At 42.4% G+C, this 22147-nt stretch overlaps 1 protein-coding gene across 2 annotated transcripts in view; it reads left to right on the plus strand.

Moving 5' to 3' along the window:
• Window positions 1-22147, plus strand: part of PARG (poly(ADP-ribose) glycohydrolase) — a 185661-nt gene that overhangs the window by 62628 nt on the left and 100886 nt on the right. The window lies entirely within an intron of this gene.

Below are 22147 nucleotides of genomic sequence, written 5' to 3' on the forward strand. Positions count from 1 at the left end.
TGCCCCCAACTGGCCCCCCCTGCTGGCCTGCTCACCCCCAACTGCCACCCCTGCCAGCCTGATCATCCCCAATGCACCCCCACATCGGCCTGATCACCCACAACTGCCCTCCCCTCTTGGCCCCTAACCACCTCTTCCTCGGCCTCACCACCATGGCTTTGTCCAGAAGAATGTCTGAAGGTCTCCTGGAAGGTCTCCCAGTCTAATTATCATATTACCTTTTTATTAGTATAGATAGAGGCCTGGTGCATGGGTGGGGGCCAGCTGGTTTGCCCTGAAGGGTGTCCCAGATCAGGGTGGGAGTTGCCTTGGGGGGCAGGGCGGCCTGGGCGAGGGGGCCTGTGGTGGTTTGCAGGCCGGCCATGCCCCCATTGGGGTGGGGGTCCCCACTGGGGACAGTGTCAGACTGAGCGAGGGGCTGGGGCAGTTTGCAGACCAGCCACGCCCCCATGGGGTGAGGGTCCCCCTGGGGGGACATGTCCAGTCTGGGTGAGGGGCTGATGGCTGTTTGCAGGCTGGCCACGCCCCCCAGTGGGGACCCTCTCCCCATGGGGGCGTGTCCAGCCTGGGTGAGGAGCTGAGGACCGTTTGCAGGCTCCTCCCTCGGCGGCTGGCCCAGCGACCCAAGCCTCCTGCTCGCTCTAGCCTGCTCTGTGGCCGGGGCCCACAGGCCTCTCCTTTGGAGGCCGGCTGGGCGAGCGGGAAGCTTGGCTTCCTCCATTGCCTGGAGCGACCCAAGCCTCCAGACCTCTCTGGCTGGCTGGCTCCTTGGCTGCTGCCATCTTTATCTTGCTAATTTGCATATTCCCTCCTGATTGGCTGTGGGGTCTTGCAGAGGTATGGTCAATTTACATATTTATCTATTATTAGTGTAGACTAGAGGCCTGGTGCACAAAAATTTGTGCACTTGGGGGGGGCGTCCCTCAGCCCGGCCTGTGCCCTCTCACAGTCTGGGACCCCTCAGGGGATGACCACCTGCTGGCTTAGGCCCGCTTCCCGGGGGGTTGGGCCTAAGATGGCAGTCAGACATCCCTCTGGCAGCCCGGCAGCCCTCGGGGGATGTCCACTTGCCAGTGGGGAGCAGGCCTAAACTGCAGTCGGACATCCTTATCGCTGCTGAGGAGGCAGGAGAGGCACCGCTGTACTGGCAGCCATCAGCCTGGCTTGTGGCTGAGCAGAGCTCCTCCCATGTGAGAGCACCCTGACCACCAGAGGGCAGCTCCTGCATTGAGCGTCTGCCCCCTGGTGGTCAGTGTCATAGTGACCAGTCATTCCCAGTCTTTCTGCTGTTAGGGTCAGTTTGCATATTACCCTTTTACTATATAGGATAGAGGCCTGGTGCACGGGTGGGGGCCAGCTGGTTTGCCCTGAAGGGTGTCCCAGATCAGGGTGGGGGTCCCGCTGGGGTGCCTGGCCAGCCTGGATGAGGGGATGATGGCTGTTTGCAGCTGGTCACACTCCCTTCAGGGTGGGGGTCCCCACTGGGGTGCCTGGCCAGTCTGGGTGAGGGGCTGAGGGCCGTTTTCAGGCTGGCAGGTAACTGAAGCTCCCAACCTCTCCTTTTTTTCTTTTTTTTTTATTTATTCTGGGATTTATTTACCTTCTATGGCTGTCATTGGAGCTGAGAGCTGGCTCCAGCTTGAGGCCTCAGCTGCTGAAAGCAGGTATCTGAGGTTTGTTTAGCTTCTGTAATTGAAACACTGTTGCAGCTCCAGCTCTGAGGCCCGGCTGGCTGAAAGCAGGTATCTGGAGTTTGTTTAGCTTCTATAATTGCAACATAGTTGCTTAGAGTGCAGCTCAGAGCCCGGCGTGGCAGGCGGGGAATCTTGGCTTCCTCCATCGCCGGGGCAACCAAGCCTCCTGTTCGCTTCAGCTGCCTGGCTGCTGGCCGACATCTTGGTTGGCAGTTAATTTGCATATCGCCCTGATTATCCAATGGGAAGCGTGTCGGAGGTACGGTTAATTACCCTGTTTATCTTTTATTAGATTAGATTATATCCTCCTACTGGGAATAATTCTGAGGAGTCTTATAATAAAGAAACCTTCTTAGTTTTGATTAACTAAACATTTTTCCCGAACTTATTTATAAGCAGAATCCCTTTCTGTGTAACAGCTTACCATTTCCGTTGTAGCTAGTATTTCATGGAACACACCTTGCAAAAACAGTTATTGGTTCCCCTCTGCCTTTCTAACTGCCCAACCTGGTATGCGTACTCTACTTTTTCATCTAGATCCTCCTTGACCTTTGGTATCTACTAGTTTCCAGCTCTGATAGCATCCAACTACTTGCTTCCTTTGCTCTTACAAAGTAGGTTATACTTATTAAAAGAGGAAAGGAGGGAGGAAAGGAAAAAGACAGGAAATAAGGCATACATTTTATTGATAGCCTTACTGAGAGTTCATGTTATTGAATTTTTAACTTGGCCTTTGGTTTTTTTTTGTCATCTTTTATTTATCTATTTATTCTATGATTCTGAACCTTTTCGTTCTTCTCTAATCTTTGCCTAAACTCTACTATCCATCTGCTCCTATTTCACACCACATTGAGAGATTTGAGGTAAATTCTTTCAGTTTCTTCATTTTAGGTTTTCATCCCTTTTCTTGTATCTCAAAGGAAAAGCCAGTCTTATTCCATTCCTCAAACTCAGCATGTCCAAAACAGAATTATACTTTAGGATATAGATGTTACTGTATGTTTTCTGACCTCATCCTTCTTTCCCCAGAAAGAAAGAAAGGTTAACATTTCCTTGTCCTTTTGTGTTCAGCATAGCTGTCACTGCTGCTATTGACTTTTTCCTTGTCCATCTCTTTACCAGTCACTGCTGGGCACATTCAAATCTTTCATCTTCAGCTCTTTCTTTCTGTCTGCTTACATAAAGACAGGATAATTTTACTTCCTAAACACTTCTCAAGCCTCACCTGTGTTTCTATTACACTTGTCCAATTCATGCCATCATCATGACTCAGATGGTATATTGCAACAGTCACCCAACTGACCCCCGTGTTCAATGTTGCTCCCTTCAAATCCATCCTTTATGCTGCTCACCCTCAGTGAGCTATCTGAAGCATATATCTGTGTGTGTGTGTATGTGCACGCGCGCGTGTGCGTGCACTTCATTTTATTTTTAAAAACTTATCTTTGTTGTTGAAAGTTATACAGATGTACCACTTTTTTCCCCGTTGACCCCTTCTAGCCCACTCCCTCCACCTGCCCAGGCCTTCACCACACTATTGTCTGTGTCCATGGGTTATGCATATATGCATATAAGTTCTTTGGTTAATCTCTTCCCACCTGCCTTCCCTGTGAGATTCATCAGTCTGTTTGAAGCTTATTTGTTTAAACCTTCTGTGATACCTTATCTATTTTCAGCTCTATTAGATGATATTTATGGTATTCCATGGCTTTGCCTCTGCCCACTTCTCTAGCATCATTTCTTGTCAATTTCCTGCTCCAAGTCTGATATTCTAATGACTCAGAATTGCTTGTGGTTCTTTGGCATGCTGTTTGCTTGCTCTTAATTCATACTTTCAGATTCAGCTCAATCTTTGTCTTCCAGAACCCTTTTCTGTCCTTTTAGCCTCTACTAAAAACTCTGTGTGCTCACAGTAGTACCTGTGCATGCCTCCATGTGTGATAGGCAGTTAGACAGACATGAGCAGAGTAAGGACCATGGACCAGGTATAGGAGGTCACCAGGGCTAGCCCTTAGTTGTGTTTCAGCTCCAGGCCCAGAAAAGCAGCAAAACCAGACAAGGAATGCCATGGCTGACCTTAGGACCAGTTGCATTGACCAATGACTCCCTGCCACCGACCAATCACCTGGAACCCTGATGAATATTCTATTGAGATCCTCCCCTGGGATCTCCCCTAAAATCCCTGCCCTTAAAAGCCCTTAACAGAGCTCTCCCTCCTGGGAGCATGCCCTCCACCACCCTCACCCCCACTCCATCCCACCCTGCCACCCAGCACATTTTCCTTGCTTTCTCTTTCCTAAACTTCAGGGGCCCTTCTTTTGCCTCAGTAACTTATTTCCTGAGCCCATTTCTTCTACCACTCACTTAGATTTCTGTGATTTTCTAAATAAACTTTCTCTTATAGTTTGAATCTTGGCTCTGAATTTTTTCCTAGCCAGAACTCAAGTACTGAGGCCTGGTCTGACACCACTGGTGTAACACCTGGTGCCATTCTCTCAGCTAACAGAATGGAGTACTAAATCTGTGTTGTCCAAACAGTAGCAAATAGCCAGATATGGCTATTTAAATTGAAATAAAGTAAAATAAAAATTGAAATTCAGTTGCTTAGTCACGCTAGCAACATTTCAGATGCTCAATCAACACAGTTGGCTGGTGGTTACCATATTGGACAGTGCACTGGGCTAGGTCATCTCTGAGATCCCTTCTGTTTCTGACATTGCTGCTCTTGCTACCTGGAAACTGCTGCATGTCAGACCTCTTCATGGGGAACTTCCAAGACTTATCAATATTCTTTGGTCACATTTTGAATTTTTCTAGGTTGGATATTACCTGAAATCATTGAGTGGTTGAGCAGAACTTGGTCAATTTTAACAAAAGATATTTTCATTGTAATAGCATTTCACTTAACTACTGATCCATTTGTATTTTTTTCTCCAAAGAATCTGCCACCAGGGGGTGCCCTCAACCTTTTGGGAAAATGATGTTTCAACTTTAATAAGAGTGAAGAATGAATAATATTGATTATTCATTTATACAGGATCATTTAATAATTAAATTAAGAATTAAGCACTGTAATATATATGTGTGCATATTACTTGATTTGTATGCAGATTATTTTCCTAATTATATAAATGTGAGAAGCTATCATTAAATTATCTTAAAAATCACTTAAAGTAAAAATAAGTAATTTAAAAGTATTTTTATAGTTCAAAAAATATCCTTATTAAATTTAAAAGTATAAACTATAACAAAAGATTAAAGTTGTTGCTCACTCTTAAATTTTTTTGGACAAATTAAGTCTATTTTACTTCTAGGACTAGAAAAGTTACCTTACCGTTATCTATTTCTCTGAAATCTTGTCATGTTGAGTTTGATTGTCTGTCTATAAAAGATGAATAATAGTGTGCCTGTATGGTTTTGAAAATATCTGTTGGCTTGTATGTAATAGCATTGTGATTTCGTGGTGTTTGCTAAAATGATTGATGGATATGGCCATGAGTCACAGTAATAGAAATGAAAGATGAGAAAGACTTGTCAAAGCATCTTGTGCTAGTGTGGGATTATTTCCTAAAGATGATCATTTACCATAACAGTATTGAGAAAAGGAGAAACCAAGATGGTGGCATAGGTTAACGCCGGAGTTTGCTGCCTCGAACAACCACTTCAAAAATACAACTAAAAGACGGAATGGACATCATCCAGAACCACAGGAAGGCTGGCTGAATGGAAGTTCTACAACTAGGAGGAACCGAGAATCAGAGGAGGCGCAGTGCTGAAGTAAAATACTAAGGTGCAGAGTGCGTGCGGCGCGGGCTGGTGGCTGAGGGCGTGGTTGTCTGTTTCAATCCGGAGGGAGCCTCAGACTCTGAGCTCCAGATCCAGGCGAGTCTCTAGGGACCCAGACTCAAACGGGAGAAGCAGGACTGTCTGGCTACGGTCCCTCCGAGGTTTGCAGCTGTCACTGGGACAGAGAGGCAGAGCCGGACTGAGAGCAGCCATAACTGCTCCCTCCTCCGCCCTGTTGATCCTGTGGGACCCGCCCCGCCCAAGCCCTGCACAAAGGCATTTGCCGGATAGCCTCAGGCAAAGGCTAGATTAGCACCTCCCTAGAGGACACAAGTTCTTCCACTGCAAACACAGCTGATTATCACAGCCAGTTGGCCTGGAGGTCAAATCCCTCTAGTATTAACTATAACAATCAAGGCTTAACTACATCAAGACTGCGCACAAAGACCACTAGGGGGTGTACCAAGAAAGCGTAAAAAAATTCGGAGACAAAGAAACAGGACAAAACTATCAAGGGAGGATATTGAGTTCAGAACCACACTTTTGAGGTCTCTCAAGAGGCTTCTAGAGTCTGTCGATAAACTTGATGAGATGTACAGGAAATCTAATGAGACCCTCGATGGTGTGATAAAGGACCATCTAGAAAGTAAGCATACACTGACTGAAATAAAGAATATTATACAGACTCCCAACAGCAGACCAGAGGAGCGCAAGAATCAAGTCAAAGATTTGAAATGCGAAGAAGCGAGAAACACCCAACCGGAAAAGCAAAATGTAAAAAGAACCCAAAAATACGAAGATAGTGTAAGGAGCCTCTGGGACAGCTTCAAACGTACCAACATCAGAATTATAGGGGTACCAGAAGATGAGAGAGAGCAAGATGTTGAAAACCTATTTGAAGAAATAATGACAGAAAACTTCCCCCACCTGGTAAAAGAAATAGACTTACCGGTCCAGGAAGCGCAGAGAACCCCAAACAAAAGGAATCCAAAGAGGACCACACCAAGACACATCATAATTAAAACGCCAAGAGCAAAAGACAAAGAGAGAATCTTAAAAGCAGCAAGAGAAAGAAACTCAGTTACCTACAAGGGAATACCCATAAGACTGTCAGCTGATTTCTCAACAGAAACTTTGCAGGCTAGAAGGGAGTGGCAAGAAATATTCAAAGTGATGAATAGCAAGAACCTACAACCAAGATTACTTTATCCAGCAAAGCTATCATTCAGAATTGAAGGTCAGATAAAGAGCTTCACAGATAAGGAAAAGCTAAAGGAGTTCATCACCACCAAACCAGTATTATATGAAATGCTGAAAGGTATCCTTTAAGAAGAGGAAGAAGAAGAAAAAGGTAAAGATACAAATTATGAACAACAAATATGCATCTATCAACAAATGAATCTAAGAATCAAGTGAATAAATAACCTGATGTACAGAATGAACTGGTGATTATAATAGAATCAGGGACATAGAAAGGGAATGGACTGACTATTCTTGGGGGGAAAGGGGTGTGGGAGATGCGGGAAGAGACTGGACAAAAATCGTGCACCTATGGATGAGGACAGTGGGTGGGGAGTGAGGGCAGAGGGTGGGGTGGGAGCTGGAAGGAGGGGAGTTGTGGGGGGAAAAAAGAGGAACAAATGTAATAATCTGAATAATAAAGATTTAATAAAAAATAAAAATAAAGTATTGAGAAATAATTTCTTCTTTGGAGACATCAGATAATGAGGGTGTATTATTATGTTTTGTCCTTTCCAAGGTAAGAATGCTCTGTGAATTTTATTATTAGCATGAAAAAGAGAGAGTGATTATCAGTGAATACTGTTTAGAGAAGAGCTGCCTTCATGTTTCATAAACCTATACCATTCTGTATAATCTAATGAAATTTGTGTAGGAAACAGTGTGGTTGATTTTTATTAGATGCATATTATTAGATGCATATTTTGTTTCAAGAATTGGAGGAAGATATTCTTTCTAAATTGCTTGTGTTCTCAGATTAGTTGTTAATTATTTGGTTTCAGGAGTACATGATGGTAAAATTTCTACATCTATCTACAAAAGCCTTTACATGTTAAACCACTGATAGCTTGTTTTCTGAGTAAAGTGAGAAACTAACGCAGAGTTATGTCATGAGAAACAACAGTGATTGGGAGGGATTGGATATGGAATTGTGGTGAGGATTAGCTGGAGAACTTTCTCACTTCATTCATTCCTCCTTGCTTTTTCCTGTACTGGCTAATAGAGCTTGGCTATGGGATAGGAAATTAAGAATAAAAGGAGATTCCATCACAGTGCTCTTTTTTTCTCCTTCTACTGGGAACCAGTGATGGGGACATGTATATAGGAACCTGATTTATCCTAGATTAAATAACTATGAAATTAATATAGTGATAAAGATTATTTCCAGTGTAAGTTACCAGACAAATACTTTAAAGGTTCTTTTGTATTTTCTTTAAAATTATTTCAGATGCTTATAATGAACTTTGATTTTTATCATTGCTTCCCAGATTTGAGTCATAGGACTTTGAAATTCATAGGGCAACTCAATAGCTATGTGAAGGCAAAAATTGAACTCACCAAAAGAGGATGGAGAGGTCGGATGGCTTCCCAGAGGTCCTTTTTCTTGTGTCACCACTGCTGACCCTTGTTAGCACTTAGCCTTTCATGCCACCTTGACCTCTTACCATATTCATTTGGACCATTTTTTATTCCATAAGATAAACTTTTTGGACAATTTTATTTAGGTCCACAAATTAGTTCAATAATTTGTGAAATATGTCTTCTTAAATATGAAAATATTAGGCTAGCTATTTCCTGAAAACCATTTGGACTCTTAAAATTTGGAGAATATTTTTATTGCAACCATAATTGTCATGGCTGATACACATGAGAGATCACTCTGTGGTTGGCCTGTCAGACTTGCATGAATTTTCAGAAATTACAGGGAATGAGTAAGTTTGTTGTCTTGTAAGCTGTCACATTCTCTTCAAAGTGTCAGTTGTGAACAGATAAATGCTAGAAACATTCATCTTCTCCAGTTGATATTTTACCCTTACATAATTTAGTACTATAATTGTTTGTTTCCTCTGTTTAATTTTTATAGCCTAAAAACATGCCTGAAGAACAGGTGAATCTGGAAGATCTGAATAGTCTGGCTTATTTCTTTTTAATTTCAGAAATATGAACCTGTTTGTTGGACTTTGGAAGCTCTAGACATAGCTCCATTAAATTTAAGGTATATTATAGAAAGCTCAATCCATATGCAGTTTAATTTACCTTTCTTTAAAAACAAACAACTCTAGTATTTATCCTAAGAAGTGGAGATTCTGATAGGCAGTAGGGAGGAGGACAAGAAAGGAGCTTTATAAAATTATCTAAATGTGATAGAGTGTTAATTAATTTTATTCTTATTATGAATGTTACCTGTGAACATCACTGTTCTAGGTGTACATAAATCTTGTCTCAAAGGAACTTCTAGTAAGCACTAGAAGGCACATCCATAAATAACTACATCATAAAGCAGGAGGTCTTAAGTGTCTGTGTAAAGAAGTACAGATAAAGTACAAGAGGGAGAGTTACCTTCTGGTGGTAAGTCATTTTAGATAGACTTTGAAGAAACTTATTTTTGAGCAAAACATTAAAAGGTTAGGTAAGTTTTAGAGCTGAGTAGGAAAGCTATTCCTGGTGTGGTGCAAATTTTATCTTTGGAACCACAGGTGCTAGAAAAGAGTAAATTGCTAAGTTGCCTAGTATATAAAACGCACAGAAGTTGTGTGTGTGCGCATGCGTGCTTAGTACGACCAGACAAGCATCTAGAGAGCCAGATAGCTTGATTATTAGTTCTCTGAGTTTGTACTGTATTGAAAATACAATGAAAGGCCATTGAAAGCTTTCAAGTGGAGCTGGGACACACCAGGTGTCCTGGCAGAAACGGAAGGTGGGCTAGCAGCAGGGCAGCAGTTCGATTATGAAGTTAATCTTGGTGCAATTGGATGAGGAGCTGAGTCAGGGTAGTTTAGTAGTGATTAAAAAGAGGTAATGAATATGTAAGGCCCTGCTGGGTCAATCAGTGGGACTTGGTAGTTAATTGATGTGGGGGTGATGAAAGAAGGAGGAGGCTCCAGATAGGCAGTGAATTACTGGCCCATTAGATAATAATACTTTGCATTTGTATATGGAGCTTTAGAATTTATAAAACACAGTAATAGCTGAGCCTTCATAACTCTGTACGTTCAACGGAGTTAGAATCATCTTTATGGATGAAGAGATGAAGAAGTCAGGGATTTTTCTGTTAATATGAGTTAATGCAGACCCAGGCCTCTGACTAGTCTTCGGGTGTCCTGGCCAGTGCTCTGTTTTCTAAAATGCCCTTCCTGGCATCTAGCCCCAGTGTGTGCCACTAGATTGAATGTGGGAGATTGCTTTACCTCTTCAAGCTTCAGTTTCTCCACATATCCTTCCTTATGCTTTTTTCTTTGCAAGGGATACTGTCCAGATAAAATGTAATGTTTTTTATTTTTATTAACTCTTTACTCAGCTTGATACTGGGATGCAAGATGCATAAGACACAATCCCTGCTTTTGTAGTGTTTCATAGATTAGAGTAGAAAAACATATAAATAATTATAGTTATAATAAAACCATAGTAAGTGGAAGAAGGAGGGAGAAATTAGGAAAATCAGGGAAGGCTTCACAGGGAGATGTGAACTAAGTTTTGACGTATAATTAGTGGCTTAACTGTAGTAAAATGTTAAACAGGGCAGAGGATAAAATATACATCATCATCATCATCATCATCATCATCTTCATATTAGCTACTATTTGTTGAAAGCTCCTACAAGCCAAGGAACCCCAAGGATTCTGGTAGTCACCACAAGCTAGGAAGAGGCAAGGAAAGGTTCTTCTCTAAAGCCTTCAGAGCGAGCATGATTCTGCCAACACCTTGATTTCAGACTTCCAGCCTTCAAACCTGTGAGAAAATAAATTTTTGTTGTTTTAAGCCACCTATTTGTGGTGCTTAGTTATAGCAGCCTAAGGAAACAAATATAGTTTGGTAGTGGCATACGAATCAAATTAATCAATAGAAACCCCAGAAATAGACCCACGATTACACATTTTATTTTTTAAAAATTAAATTTGTTGTGGTGACATTGGTTAATAAGATTTATATAGGTTTTGCCATGGTTGGTGTGCTCAGTGGTTAGAGCGTCAGCCTCTATACCAAAGGGTCGTGGGTTCAATTACTGGTCAAGGTACCTTGGTTTCGGGTTTGCTCCCTGCCCTGTTTGGGGCATGTGCCAGAGGCAACAAATCAATGAGTCTCATATGAATGTTCCTCTCTCTCTCTCTCTCTCTCTCTCTCTCTCTCCTTTCCTCCCTCCTTCCCTCCGTCCCCCCCTCTTTCCTCTCTCCCCCCCTTCCCTTCCACTCTCTCTGAAAAAGCAATGGAAAAAATGTCCTCAGGTGAGGATTAACAACAAAAAAAGATTATATATATTTCAAGTGTATATTTCTGTGATCATGATTGATTTATTGCATTGTGTGCCCACCACCCAAAGTCAAATAATCTTCCATCATCATATATTGCATCCCCATTACCCTTTACTACTCACCCCCTTTCCCTCTGGTAACCATCATACTGTTGTCTGTGTCTGTGAGTTTTTTTTTTTCTTTTTTTTTTTTCTTTATTAATTACGGTATTACATATGTGTCCTTATCGCCCCATTGCCCTCTCCCACCCCCCCTACACATGCCCTCCCCCACCCCCGTTGTCTGTGTCCATTGGTTAGGCTTATATGCATGCATACAAGTCCTTTGGTTGATCTCCCCCTCTTACCCCACCCTCCCCTACTTTCCCTCTGAGGTTTGACAGTCTGATTGATGCTACTCTGTCTCTGGATTGGTTTTTGTTCATCAGTTTATGTTGTTCATTATATTCCATAAATGAATGAGATCATGTGATATTTATCTTTCTCTGACTGGCTTATTCCGCTTAGCATAATGCTCTCCAGTTCCATCCATGCTGTTGCAAATGGTAAGAATTCCTTCTTTTTTACCGCAGTGTATTCATTTTTGCTTTTAGTTTTATGTCCCACATATAGTTCTTAACATTTTCTGTCTGATTTATTTTGCTTAGCATCGTATTCTCAAGTTCCATCCATGTTGTCACAAAATGGCAGTATTTTATCTTTTCCTATGGCTGAGTAGTATTCCATTACTCTGTATATATATATGCCACATTTTCTCTAATCAGTCATCCATCAAAGGATACTTTGGTTGTATCAAGGTGCCAAAACAATCCAGTGGGAGAAAGAAACACCTTTCAACAAATGATGCTGGACCCTGAAATTTCAAAAAAAGTGTCCTGGTCAGTGTTTCTTTTCATTGGACACAACCAATGCCTGTTCTCTTTTTCCAAGGGATGTGAATTGTTTACCCGTGAGACCTCCTCTAGATGTGGCTGTAGGAAATCAGATCTTGGGGAGAGTCCCTTCCTTCATGACTGGTTAATGCTAATTTGATCAGAGATGACCTCAAGGTCCAGCAAATTGAACACAACTTCCCACTGGGGGCTTTGGTTTTTGAGCTTAAGCTGATATGTCAATTCTGAGCAAGAAAAGCCCATCAAGTCAATGCTTTATAACCCAAGTTGAAGTTTAATCACTTTGGCTGTGGCCCATTAGTCTTTCTGTAGCATGTATGCAGTCCAAGGAATATAAGAACTGGCTGTGTAGGGAACCGAACCAAGGTTACTTTCATGTTCTTGGAAAACAGATTTCTAAAATTACAGTTCCAAAGTTACAGTTATTTGTACTGTCACTTAAAGTTTTATCCAGTATTAACCCTAGGAGTTTTCAGCAATATTATTATTAAAAAAATTTTTAAGTTTAATTTTATCTTGGTTTCATGTTGTTCTTCAGCAAATTTATTGATGTCTGTTTTGTTATGTCCACTTTTATCTCTTTTCCTTAACACTTGTTTTGTGTTTGTGTGTTTTGTTAAGAACTCCAAGAAATTCCTTAGAATTCTCTACAGATTTCATGTCGCTACCTCTTGGTAGCTTCTTAATTTCGTAAATATTATATCCCCTGTCCACCTTGGGACTGTTATTAACATTATTAGTGACTAGCAGCCTGGTGCACAAAATTCGTGCACATTAAAAGGGAATTAATTGCCCTAACCGGTTTGGCTCAGTTGATAGAGCATTGGCCTGTGGACTCAAGGATCCTGGGTTCGATTCCAGGAGCGAGCGCAGTGGTGGTGGTGGGAGGCTCTCCTGCCTCTGCAGCAGTCAGACATCCCCCAAAGGCTCCCGGACTGCAAGGGCGCAGGCCAGGCTGAGGGACCCCTGCCCCCCCTTGTGCACCAGGCCTCTAGTAAAGATATATATATATTTTAAATGGTGATATAGAAAAATTAAAAAAAAATAAAAAGAATGGTCATATAGAGTCGTATTTATTTACATGGGAAATATCCACTACATAAATGAAAACAAAATACAGACTTTAATAGTAATGTGGAAGGATATATCCCAAAATGTTATTAGTAGATATCTTAATAGTGGGTTTATGAGTGATTTTTTTAATGTTAAATATTTTTCAATTTTATTAAATTTATTGGGGTGACATTGGTTAATAGGATAATATAGGTTTCAAGTGCACATTTTAAAAATGTATATATTTTTATTTATTTCAGAGAGGAAGAAAAAGGGAGAGATCATTGTTGTTTATGTTAATTTTTTATAGTGAAAATGCGCAACTTGTTTTAAAAAACATTTTGTTTCTATTGATGTTTATGAAGACTATATAGCAAAGTAGAAAATTATTTTGTTGTCATATTAGATGAAAAATATATATTAAACTAGAGGACCGGTGCATGAAAATTCATGCACTGGAGTGGGGGTCCCTCAGCCCAGCCTGCCCCCTCTCACAGACTGGGAGCCCTCAGGGGTTGGAGGTGACCAGGCGATCAGGGGAAGGTGACGCCCCATCACACCTCTGCTGCTGTCACTGCCGGCAGCACAAGCCTTGGCCAGCCCTGTTGTCCCTGGTTACCTGAGCCTTGGGCAGCCCTGGGTGGCTGGCAGGCTGAGGGGACTGGGGGCCTCAGGAGGCAGGCACACAGAGCGGCTGGGCCCGCCTGGGGGTGGGCCCGGCCTTGGCATGCGCCTACCATCCCAGCGGGGCTGAGGGGGCTGGGCGCCGCCATCTTGTGGCTGTGGGCACCACCATCTTTGAGGGCGTGGTAATCAATTAGCATATTCCCTGCTTATTGGCTGTGGGTGCCACCATCTTTGATGGTGGGGCAGTCAATTAGCATATTCCCTCCTTATTGGCTGTGGGTACTGCCATCTTTGAGGGTGGGACAGTCAATTAGCATATTCCCTCCTTATTGGCTGTGGGTGCCACCATCTTTGAGGGTGGGACAGTCAATTAGCATATTCCCTCCTTTTTGGCTGTGGACACCGCCATCTTTGCTATGGTGTGAGGGTCAATTAGCATATTCCCTCTTTATTAGATAGGATTGTTTGACCAACATGATTTTAAGTGATTTCATATGTGTAAGAAGGAAAACATAACAAGCACTTAAGTGGTTACTTACTATTTCAGTATCATAGAATTATGAGTTTTTTCCTCTGTGTAGGTTTTGGATGACATACGATACACACACACACACACACACACACACACACACACATACACATATATATAATAATATAATAATAAAATGGTAATATGCTAATTAGACCGAATGCCCTTCGGACAAAGCCATAGTGGGCGGGGGCATGGCTGAGGCAGCAGAGGCCACGGCAGTGGGCCGGGGCCAGGGTCAAGGCCTTTGCACAAATTTCGTGCATCGGGCCTCTAGTGTGTGTGTGTGTGTGTGTGTGTGTGTGTGTTTACATATATATATATACATATATATATATATATATATATATATATATATATGTATGTATGTTGGTTGATTGCTTTCAGAGAGCAAGGGAGAAGGAGAGAGAGAAGCATCAGTGATGAGAGAGAATTATTGATCGGCTGCTTCCTGCATGCCCCACACCAGGGATCAAACCTGCAATCTGGGCATATGCCCTGACCAGAAATCCAACTGTGACCTCCTGGTTCATAGGTCAGTGCTCAACTACTGAGTCACGCCAGCTCGGGTACTTGTTTATTTTTATTTTAAATATATATTTTGTATTGATTTCAGAGAGGAAGGGAGAGAGAGAGATAGAAACATCAATGATGAGAGAGAGTCACTGTTCGGCTGCCTCCTGTACACCTCCCACTGGGAATTGAGCCTGCAACCCGGGCATGTGCCCCTGACTGGAACCGAACCTGGACCCTTCAGTCTACAGGCTGACCCTCTATCCACTCAGCCAAACCAGCTAGGGCTATAATGAAAAATTGTTTAATAATTTTATGTTTTAACTCTGGCCAGGGTGGCTTAGTTGGTCGGAGCGTCATCCTGTGCACCGGAAGCTCTCGGGTTGGATTTCTGTTGGGGCACCTACCTACCTACGTAGGTTGTGGGTTTAATCCCAGGTCGAGGCATGTATATGTCTCTCTCACATTGATGTTACTCTGTCTCTCTACCTTGCTCCCTCTCTAAAATCAATTTTTAAAAATTTAATGTTTTACACCTCTTAAATAAATGTTTTCAGAGAATTTTCATTGAAGAAGATGATTAGTAACCTTTTAAAACGTTACTAGGATCTAACTAGGTTAGATCAGTAGGTAAAATGGATTAACTTGAGGTGTTTATCACATTGATTGATTTGTAATTGGTCACTTTTTAAAAGCTGTTTGCTATGAACTGTTTGAAGAAGTAGATCAATGGAAATTTTCTTTAGTAAAATGATACTAGTTTTCTGATTTTATCAGCTACAATTTCACTTATTCATGCCAAGTTCAGTAGTCATTTTTTAATTTAGTACTTTGTTTGCCAGACACTGTACTTAGTCATTATATGTCTTTAATGTTAGAGCACTGTTCACAGATTTATTTTTAGTTGATCAAGTACTATTCTAAGAAAAAAGAAATAAGCAAAAATCACTTCTCTTTGTGTGTGTGTGTGTATGTATGTGTATATATATATATATATATATATATATATATATATATATATACACACACACACCGATTTAAATAATTTATAGTTTTTTTGACACTTGGCAAATTTCATTAGTCTTTTAGTAGTTTGCCCATGTTTCTATCTGCTGAAGGAAGAAAGAAAGATAGCCTGTCCACGGTCACTATGGAGAGGTTGTAGTAATCACTATACTTCAAGGTTAGGGCTGACGTATTGAGGGGTCACCAAAAGAGCATAGGGCTTTCTGCTGTGAGATTAATGAGTCAGTGATTCATGTCTGTTACTGTTTCTGGTTCTATCTTTATTCCTGGCACAGTGTCTTGCACATAATAAATACTTAAATATTTGTTTGTTGGCCAATTGAAGGAACAAACAGATCTATAGTCTAAAGGGAAGAGATGGGCAAAAATAGCATTACAATTTTGAAACTTACTGTATTACTTATGAATGAGACATATAATCAATTTGTAATACTAGAATAAAAAGATAAATACATATGTAGAAATACTTACTACATATAATTATCTATACAGACTATCCAATTGGGAGCCGGGCTTTACTTATGGGAGAATTTAATGAAGCTTTTCTTTTACCATAATGTAAATGCTTATCTTCACTATAATCATTATTGTAAATAAACAATGTAATATTATAATATATGACATATTATAAATAAATGTTTATTATTTAAGGTTTTTTTTGCTACTCTTGAAGTTAAAATGACTTACATTTTAAAAACTTTTTACTACTTATATCTTGGTTGCATTGTATAGATTAATAACTATTAAATAATAATTTGTATAAGTTAGATTTGCATAAAGATAAAATGATATATGAGAAGGGATAAGATCATGCTAGTTTTTTTAAATTGTGCATTTCATTTCAAACATGGGTTGGTTATGTTATGAAATAGTGTTTTTCATGTTATTTTATTAGTGTTTCCAAAGCAGCATTAGACATAGGTCTGAAGTGTTGACAGTTTTGAAGAAGTCCAGTACAATAATGCTCTATCAGATAAATAAGTGATATTTTCAAGCTTGTGACTGTCAGTAAAGCATGGCAGCAGCTACTCATATGTCAATTTTAAAAGACAAGGACAGGCACCCAAAGGAGAAAGCCCTGTCTGCCAATTTTTAGACATTTTAAGGTTAAATGTCTTTGGGTTAAAAATGTTTGGATAGACACCTTTTCCTATGCATCTTGCAAAATATAGCTAAAATCCTGGGCAGTATCCTCTATAATAAAAGCCTAATATGCTAAGTGTCCAGTTGTTCAGTCAGCTGTTCAACCAATCAAAGCATATTATGCTAATGATATGCTAAGGCTCTCAACTGCTCACTATGATGTGCACTGACCACCAGGGGCAGACAGTCGATCGGTTGACCAGTCGCTATGACATGCACTGACCATCAGGGGGCAGACGCTCTGAACAGTAGGTTAGCTTGCTGCTGGTGTCTGGCTGATCGGGACTCAACGATATGGGCCAGACATGCTCTGGAGCACTCCTGCGGTCCCTCCCTGGCTGGCCAACCTCCCGCATCCCTCCCCGGCCCTGATCGTGCACCAGTGGGGTCCCTCAGCCTGGCCTGTGCCCTCTCACAATCCCGGACCCCTTGGGGGATGTCAAATAGCCGATTTCGGCCAGATGATGAAACAACCAGTCGCTATGACGTGCACTGACCACCAGGGTGCAGATGCTCAACACAGGATCTGCCTCCTGGTGGTCAGTGCACTCCCACGGGGGAGCACCGCTCAGCCAGAAGCCACCACCGCTCTGCGGCAGCACTAAGGGCTCCTGGACTGCGAGAGGGCACAGGCCAGGCTGAGGGACCCTCCCCAAGTGCACGAATTTCATGCACTGGTATAAACATAGGGCACTGAAAGATGCAGAGAAGACTAACTAGCATGGGTCTATGGGGCCCTAGAAAAGATACAACACCAGGGTGGTATCAGCAGAGGCCTAGTGGTAAGCCTGAACTCTCACCCCTAACCAGTGGTATCAAGATGCCTCTCCCCTGCCTGGGCCGGTGTGGCTAAGTGGCTAGAGCATCAGCCCAAGAACCGAAGGGTTGCCGGTTCAATTCCTGATCAAGAGCACATACCTGGGTTGTAGGTTTGATCCCTGGCCCTGGTCCGAGCATGTGCAGCAGGCAACCAATCGATGTCTCTTCTCTCTCTCTTCCTCTCTCTCTCTTTTTCTCTTCCTCCCTCCCTCCTTTCACTCTAAAAAAATAAATCAATGGGAAAAAATATCCTTGGGTAAGGATTAACAAACAAATAAGAAGATGCCTCTCTTCCTCCTTGCTGTAGGAGTCAATAAAGGCTGAGTAGAGAACCTGAGTTTCTATTCCCAACTGGCAGTAAGCCACTGAAGTGGCTATCCCTTCCCCTGTCACAGAAGTCCTCCGAAAACAAGATTTAAATAAGATCCAGCAACTCGTAACATAATACCCAAAATGTCCAGATTTCAATTAAAAAAAATCATTCATCACAAAGAACCAGGAAAATTTTAACTGAAATGAAAAAAGACGACACCCTCCCTGAGAAAATACAGATCAATATATATAAAAGGCTAATGTGCATAGTGTCCCCTCTGGAGTTCAACTGGGAGACCAGGAGTTCAATTGCTTGCTATGATGTGTGCTGACCACCAAGGGGTGGTGCGGAATGAAGGAAGGCCCCAACTGGCAGCTGGCAGTCCCCGATCGGACCTGATGCTGGTAAGGCATAGGGACCCTACCCATGCACGAATCTCAGGCATTGGGCCTCTAGTGTTAGCATAATTTGACAAAGTTTTGAAGCAGCCATCACAGAAAGGCTTCAATGACTAATTATAGAGCTGCTTGAAACAAATGAAAAAATTATCCCAGTAGAGCAATAGAAGTTACAAAGAAGAACCAAATAGAAATCTTAGAACTGGAAAACATAATAACTGAAACTTTTGAAAAATGCAATTGGAAATGGGATGACAGAAGAAAGAAATCAGTGAGCTTGAAAAAAGAACAGAATTACTCAGTCTGAATAGCAGAAAGAAATAGACTAAAAAAAGAGAACAGTTTAGGGACATATGGGACTATAACAAAAGATCTAACGTTTATGTCATTTAATACTGGAAGGAGAGGAAAAAGAGGGCAGAGCTGAAAAAAAAAAAAACAACACCTCAAAGAAAAAGCAGCTGTAAAATAGAAATAATAGCTGAAATTTCCCCAAATTAGATGAAAGACATAAACCTGCAGTTTCAAGAAGTTTAACAAACCCCAAACAGTATAAACACAAAGCAATTTATGCCAAGACACATCATACCCAAACTTCTTAAAACTAAAGGCAAGGAAATGAAAGCATTCAAAGAGAAATGACATTGCTTATAGGGAAAAGCAATATAAATGACAGTGGATTTCTCATCAGAAGACATGTAGGCCAGAAAGAGAAAAATTGCCAGCATAGAATTTTATATCCAATGAAACTTTTTTTTTTTCTTCTTTCTCTTTTTTTTTGGTAAAAAATTTATTGACTGCAGCAAAAATATACTTAGGACAGTGAAATAAGGAAGGGAATAGAAGAAGCAATAGGAGGGTCTAGGCTGGGATGCTTTGGCTCACTAGAAACAGGGCATTGGAGACAGGTTCGGGGGTTAGCCCGAGACAAGCTGCCACTGCCCATTGCTCTCTTGGTTGCACATTTCGTGGGGTCCCCTGGAGTTTAGGAGATATATTCTTTCAAGAAACAACCTCCAGAAAGCACAAGACATTCATCAGCTCCAAATCCACTTTACAGACTTTGGTTGGTGCAATCCGAGTCACAGCACCAAAGAGATGTTACTGGTGAGACAAGGAGACCTCAGTTCTTGTCTTCTTGAGGGAGAGATTTCAATCGAGACACAGAGTGTGAAAAATACAAGTATTTATAGACCACAGGAAAAAAATATACTTTGAAAAGTGAAAGGAAGGGCATAGAAGAAGCAACTGGAGAGGCTAGGCTGTTCTCCTTTGGTTCACTGGGAAGTCAGGGAAAAAGGCGTTGGAACAGGTTCAGGGGGTTAGCCTGGGACAAGCTGCTGCTGCCCATTGCTCCCCTGGTTGCAAGTCTCATAGGGTTCCCTTAGAGGCTAGGGGATACATGCCTGTGGGGGAAGGAGAGGGAGAAGGGAATGGCATGGGCATGCTCCCTGGAGGGAGAGTGCCCAGTGAAACTTTCTTTATGACATTCTCAGATGAAGGGAAAGGAAGGGAATTTATCATTAGAATCTCCTAAAATAATGTTTAAAGGAACTTCTTGAAACAGAAAGGAAATGATAAAAGATGGAATCTTGAAACATCAGGAAGGAAAAAAGGAAGGAATGCGGGGAGCCGCATGTGCCCAGACTGGAGGCCTGGGATTGAACCTGCATGTCCTTGACTGAGAATCCAACCTGAAACCCTTTGGTGTGCAGGCCAACGCTCTAACCATTGGAAAACACCAGCCAGGGCAAGCTAATTTTTAACATCTATTAACTTTCCGTTATAGATTAGGATTTAGCTATCATTCACTTTCCCCATCACCAATAACACAAGGCTTATTTATATTTTCCCACTGTAGTTAGATTAATAGTCTATTTTTTTAGTAGGATGGTAAAAACACTGTATTTAAGATATGATTGCATTTCCACTCTTCTACATCTTTTTGTTTTCTCCAGAATTAATAATTGTCTTGTATTGTTCACTTGCTTAGTTTTCTGTATATCTGTGATTAATAGATTTATCTATACTAGTGACCGGTGCACGAAATTCGTGCACATTAAAAGGGAATTAATTAGAGGAAATATTTTAATATTGTTATTTGCCCTTTCTCTATAATAGAAATGTCGGAGATGAAAGAAAATTAGTAAAATGTATATAAAAATCTTCCTCCTGTCAAAGTCTGGGGCGCATCACGGGACCCAGAGTCAAGTCCCCCCCTCCCCCACCCACGTGCACCTCAAAATAGTGCGAGGCCCAGATCTGGCGAGCCCACCCCCATTGGGCTAGGTCCAGACCCGGCCGCCCCACCCCCGTCAAGCCCCACCGGGTGGGGGGCATGGCCTCAGGTCACCTGGCCCGGCGCCGGGATGGGAGGGCGTGGCCTGAGGTCCCCTGTCAAGCCCCGCCAGGCGGGGGCACACCTTGAGGTCCCTGTCAAGCCCTACCAGGCAGGGGGCACAGCCTTAGGTCCCCCGGCCTAGGGCGGGGTGCGCGGCCTGAGGTCCCCCAGGTGGGGGGCGCGCCTTAGGTTCCCCGTCAAGCCCTATGGGCGAGGGGCGTGGCCTCAGTTCCCCTGTCAAGCCTGGCATGGTGGGTGGCGCAGCCTCAGGTTCCCCGGCCTGGCGGGCGCGGCCTCAGGTCCTCCAGCCTGGCGCTGGAGCGGGAGGTATGGCCTGAGGTCCCCTATCAAGTCCTGCTGGGCGGGGGACGCAGCCTGAGGTCCCCTGTCAAGCCCCACCAGGAGGGGTGCACAGCCTCAGGTCCCCTGGCCTGGCGGGGGGTGCGGCCTCAGGTCCTCCAGCCCGGCGCTGGGGGGTGGGGGGGTACGGCCTGAGGTCCACCGTCAAGCTCCACTGGGGGGAGGGATGCGGCCTGAGGTCCCCTGTTAAGCCCTGCCGGGCAGTGGACATGGCCTGAGGTCTCTGTCAAGCCCTGCCGGCAGGGGACACGGCATAAGGTCCCCTGACAAGCCCTGCCGGGTGGGGGGTGCAGCCTCAGGTCCCCTGCCCCGGCCCAGCACCATGCAACCTCAGGTCCCTGCTGATTGCTTGTTAAGGCTCGTTATAGGAACTCGGCTTCCACTTTGGGTGCAGCCATCTTGTGTTATGGAATCCCTGCCTCTGCTGTGGGCGCAGCCATCTTGACTGTTACAGCATGGCGGTCAATTTGCAGATCTTCTCTTTATTAAATAAAATATCCCTGAGTTGCAAATATCTTTCTTTTCATTTGGAATTTCAGTTTTCCCATTATCCTAATTTAAAGAGGGGGTAAGTATAGGTTAAATTTTAGAGTCTTGGTATAAAGACATTTCTTAATGTTAGAAACTCCTTGTAAAACTGGAGTGAATATAAATGATCTTTGTTACTTTTTCTATTTACACACAAACCCTGACTAGATGAATGGATATTTTTAATTTCAGCTCATAGCAAAGGAAATCTATAGATATTTGTGAACATCTATATTTTGATAGCTGAGAAAATTCATAGATATTTATGATCTCATCAATCCCAAACATTGGTCTCACAGGGAAGTGAGGAGAGCTGTTGAATACAGGCAAAAACAATAGTTCTGACTAGTTGCTTAATTGATCTTCACAATCTAGGATGATCAGGTGACTTCATTCCCCTCAGTTTTCTTTGTAATAATGACAGGATCAGACTGGATTATAAAGGTGGCTTCTAGTTCAAGTGTCATTTCAAGTAGATAAATAATTTACTTTAATCTTGACTATATCTCTAAATTAAAGGTATTGTTATCTTCAGTACTTTTAAAGAAGTATCCTGGTATTTAGAGTGAAATTGTGTCAAAAGGCCTAAAGTAATTTCTAAAAGTTATTAGAGATGGCAAATTATAAAAGATAACA

The sequence above is a fragment of the Myotis yumanensis genome, unplaced genomic scaffold (assembly GCF_028538775.1).
Source record: "Myotis yumanensis isolate MYYU_CA2020_CCGP unplaced genomic scaffold, mMyoYum1.0.hap1 SCAF_13, whole genome shotgun sequence".
NCBI lineage: Eukaryota > Metazoa > Chordata > Mammalia > Chiroptera > Vespertilionidae > Myotis > Myotis yumanensis.